The sequence below is a fragment of the Saccostrea cucullata genome, unplaced genomic scaffold (genome assembly GCF_032062105.1).
Source record: "Saccostrea cucullata isolate Sc308-1 unplaced genomic scaffold, CSIRO_AGI_Scuc_v1 ctg2, whole genome shotgun sequence".
NCBI lineage: Eukaryota > Metazoa > Mollusca > Bivalvia > Ostreida > Ostreidae > Saccostrea > Saccostrea cuccullata.
Window position 1 is genome coordinate 723,734 of NW_026936751.1, and position 5,071 is coordinate 728,804.

General features: G+C 33.0%; 1 long non-coding RNA gene across 1 annotated transcript; it reads left to right on the top strand.

The window, feature by feature from the left end:
- Positions 1-1,961: 1,961 nt before the first annotated feature.
- On the top strand, positions 1,962-4,916 carry LOC134246473 (uncharacterized). Its single transcript, XR_009987639.1, has 3 exons — positions 1,962-1,984; positions 4,457-4,566; positions 4,697-4,916. It is a non-coding gene; the product is annotated as an uncharacterized LOC134246473 (long non-coding RNA).
- The last annotated feature ends 155 nt before the right edge of the window (positions 4,917-5,071 follow it).

Here is a 5,071-nt window from a genome sequence, read left to right on the forward strand (position 1 = left end):
GACGGCAGAACACTTTTTCGTTAAATTGTGTGTAATACTCGAGATATCGCCAACATAGATCCAAAATATGCATAATAAAACATGTAGTAAACTAGGGTTAACCGACATTCGTCCACAAATAGCTAATTGAAATTTTAGACCGTTAGACCTATGTAAAATGCTATACGGGAGGACGGGAAGAAAATTATCGACGAAAACTTGATCCGAACTGTAAAGAACGTGATTGAGAGTCACCAATATCACACTATATCTCATAAATACCTGCAGTTTTTGGTTTAAATTTTTTTTTACCTGTTTAATAGATTTTAAGCTTGACAAGAAATGGTGTTTGGATGTTGAGTAGATAAGGTAACTCAAACTGTACAGGTACTCTTGGAAAAATGTCGAGAAAAATGAAAGCTCAATCACATATCTTTTTCATAATGCTTGTGACGTCGAAGATTTTGCTGCTCCTTGACTCAATGATATGTCCTGAAAAATCACGCAAAATTGATACCAATTTACAATATTTTGATATGAAATTTTGTATACCGCATAAGTAAAGATTCTTTTATATCATGTGTGACATTTCGCCTGATTATGTCGTCAAATATTTTTTCTACAACAAGTCCGCGTAATGAACGGCCCTCGTATATTCATTTACAAGTACATCCCATTTCCACCGTATACAACGGATAACGCGGGAAGTCGGTAAAAAGTATGGAGGAGGCGTTTTCAGCGTATGGGGGAGTAGATTTTTACCACTTCGGAGTCAGGAGGGATGTAGGTCACGTCTTTTTTCGGTATTTGTAAAATGTTTTTACAAAAAACATCCCACGGAAGACAGCAATAGTTTTGCTTTGTCTTGGTCATTTGTCCGGCTATCATACACATGTACGACGCCTAGTATCCCCCAAAACTTCTGAAGTACTAGTATTCGACAGATTTCATATTAACATTGATCGAGTGGTCAAAACATGCATGATTTGCACAAGGATTGCATAAGGATGCTGACAGTTAAAACAGCAAAAGCAAACGTTTATCTTTAAAAAGGTAAATATTAAAACTTAAGTAGATTTTATAAAAATTAATAATTCAGACATTTTTTCTTCAGACAGTTATCTACGGTGATAGTATTGCAGGGGGAGTTGTTTCTGGGAAAACACAACGCATGGGGGAGTCGAAAAATAAAATCAAATTTATGATAGGGTTGCTTTTATGTTTTATTTACTCTACCAATACCTTTTCATTTACTGGCAGATATTTATAAATCGATAATTAGTTTACCACAGATGACTTTTCTTTTGTCGTTTGCTTTCTTGACTTAATTTGATGATTTTTCATACCCCACCTTTTTTTGAAAAGTGAGAGGGTATATAGTGATCGAGAGGTCCGTCCGTCTGTTACGCTTTGGGTAACCCTCCTCTTATCCGCAACTCCTCATATACCACTGAATGAAAATTGATGAGACTTTCATAGATTCTTTGTTACCGGTGCATGGTGCAATTGTGCACCTCCTGTTTTACTTTTTGACCAGACACATATTTGTGGTTTCCCATTATAAAACCTGGGCACTACCATTTTTTCTATAATATTGAAGTTGACTTATATCTTATCCGCAACTCCTCCTATATCACTGAATAAAATAAATGATAATTTCAGATTCTATATTTCATAATGCTATTGTGCACCTCTTAATTGTACTTTTTGATTTGACACTTATTTCGGGTCTACCTCGGCAAATCATTGACTTTGACATTACGATCATATTGGAGGCGGGGAGGGGGTATCATTTTCTGAGCTCGGTGCTTATTTTAAAATGCCCATACTGATACTTTTATAGCGACTCCCCCGCGTTACCCGTTGTATACTGTTTAAATCCGATTCAGAAGGCAGCCATCCATAAAACAAGTACTGTAATAATTAGGTTCCATTATTAATGGAGCGTGACGGTATGAACGATCTCTCAGGTAAACAATATGGCGGATTCCAGCGTGACACACAGGTAATTCTTGTAGTAGCATGATATAGATTTTGTCATACATCAGAAATAATATAAATTGCCTTTTAGATATTTCCATACAGCAATGGCAGAAAGGTGTTGGTATTCAAAATATCGTACCATAGCGAAGTATTCAATTGATTAAAAATGCCTACACTAAACGACGATTTTCTTTCTGATACACTGATGCATACAGAAATATAGGTCTCGCAAAATCGAAGAATTGTCTATCTAAATGTAATGTGGGGGATAAGTGAATAGATCGAAAAATTAGCTAGAGAGTATATAATTCTATATATTATATTTATCGAAAATGATAGATATAAGTTGATTCGTGTATGTAGAAATAAACATGAAGAAGGGATTAATACATTTAACTCGGTCTTATTTTTTAAAATTCTGAAATTGAAAATCAAATTCTGTAAATTAGCCTGTTTAACTAGCCCCTAATCTTTTATTACTTTATACCGAACAATATACAAAACAAACATGTATTGATTTATTTGAATTTATTCTAATTCAATTAATGAGTCGGTTGTACAATACAAATACATTTGGGATATGTATCTATAACACAGTGCTTTTTATTTGGTTATATATACATTTATTATGTCACTGTTGCACAATATAGACGTCATGCATATATAGTTAAACAATGTTGTCAGCACAGTTACAGTTCATATATTATAGAGTTAGTGTTAGAACTAGTATATCCACTGGAAGCTAAACTAGAACAGGGGGCACAAAGTTCGTATAGTGGTACGTCTGAAACGTTTGTCTTAATTTCTTGTTCTCTCTCTGTCCTCCGTCTGTCCAATCTCAGAATATATATTAAATTTTCAATCGTCAGATCCTGTTATTAATTATTGGAAAGTTTCTAAGTTATTAATGAAATTGCTTCGTTTGATTTACTTGCAGATTTTTAATCAAGCGTTCAATTACAATATTGACTGTGGTCAGTAATTGTTATCAAGTCATTTCCCAATACGTTAAATTACTTAGATATCAATAAGGGATACTGACCACTTCGTTCAATTATGATATTTCATCCTGACCCATAATATTTCACATTAATATTTACACCAATATTGACTACATCAAACACATAATTAGTAATAAATAGATATAGAGTGCATAAGAACCTAAATGGCTCTCAAGGACATATAAGGATTATTATGCCTTGTACACATATGTCCTTAATTATTGATCAAATACACGAAACACAACATACATTAAAAGTTAATATATAGTTTGTTTATATGTAAGGTATGTTCCAATTGTGTTACAAATCTACACATGTCCGTGGGTGCTTCAGAACTGATTTTTGTTCCTCTTATTGAATTGTCAAACATTTATGCATATAAATGGAACGAATAGAAATATTTTCAATATATATATATATATTTTAAAAAGAACAAAAGAAATTGATTCAGATTCAACATTATTGTTTTGTATCAAAAATTCGATACTTTTCATCTTAATTCCGGGTGCTCATAACTAATACATTTTTTCAGTACAGTTGACGAATACGACTTGTTACCGCTACATACATGTATGCGTAACTGCCATGGATGGCAGAGAATACGAGTACTGTTTTTAATAAACTATGTAGTCGAAGTACTATAAGACTTTTAAAACAAAAACAAAAAAGAGAGTGGCGAGGTGTGCTTAAAAAAGAGCGTTTACGAAAATTATAAAGATTTTAAATATGGAGGGAAAATACTGACCCACTTTGACTTCCCCTTTGTGATCAGGGGACCATTTTTCTTACCGCATAAAAATGATATACTAAGAGTTTTAATTGGACTAAAAGGTTGTGGGTTGGATCTGGTAATGAAATAAAAGATGTACAAATCAAATTTCAAATACATTGTTTACACTTAATTGAAGATAAAAATGAATCCCGAAAAAAATATTTTGAAAGGGTCGTATGTTTATGGTACTATGTTAAAAGCAAAACAAAAAGAATTATTAGAACCTCTTTTAAATTCAAAGATTAATAAATGCTGAACAAACATAGACAGTGATGTTTTTTACAAGAAAAAAAAGGAGAAAAATAAGACAACTGAAATACCTGTTGACTGACAATTTGATCTTTTCCTGTAATCTTCTTGTTTCCCCTTCAGTTTAGATTTTAGATGACCCTTATCGTCTTTAGTCAGTAATACCTCCAAATTTGAAACAGATCTGGCAGAGTAAGGTGTCTTTTATTTCAAGTTCACTGGGATATATCAAGTCTACATATAAATGGAAATAATGTTAATTTTCACATTTTTGTGAATACTAGTACCCCAAAACCATTTAATAAATGTGTACAAAAATTAAATATGTATTTGGTATCTATTGCTAATATGCTGTAAATTTACCATCCCGTAGACTAAAACGTTTCATAGTATGTGCTGTTGCCGTTGACTTAGGTGTTTAGAACACTCAGATATAAGTGTATTTATGCAGTAATATCTTGATTAATTTCAGATGCTTTGAAGTATAGCTCTTATGCTATGATTTGATGATGGAGCTCAACAATTCTAAAGGACACTCGACAGAAATGCAAGATGTTATCCTCAAATGGTTGACATTTCTATGTAAGCTTCACTTGTTTCTATAAGGATGTATTCAAAAACAACGAATTTTACTTAATTTATTGCTCCGTGTTCTTTCTTTAGAATACAATGCAATTAGGCCAATTTCCTTAAACTAATTTTGGTGTTTTAGTATGTAGGAAAGCAGAGAAGAGGAAGATACTGCTATGTTATCACTCCCGTGACGAGGGGAATATCAAAAGGTTCCTGAAGAGCTTACATAGCATCAAAGCTGATGTCACTTGCAGAAATGAGAGGACGGAGAAAGACGATGAATATAACAATTTTAGCAATGGGATCGTTCTCATGTGTTTGTCAAAAGAGTACGCAACAAGCCAGGAACAAGAACAAGGTTAGCATTTACACTAATTTATTAAACATATATAGTTAACGGTGATAAAAAATGATTAAACTATTTAGTGCATGAGGATGACCAAAGTCCAAGGCGTAATCAGAAAGAAATGTTGTCAACATATTAGAGGACAGGACACTGAAACAGACATATAGG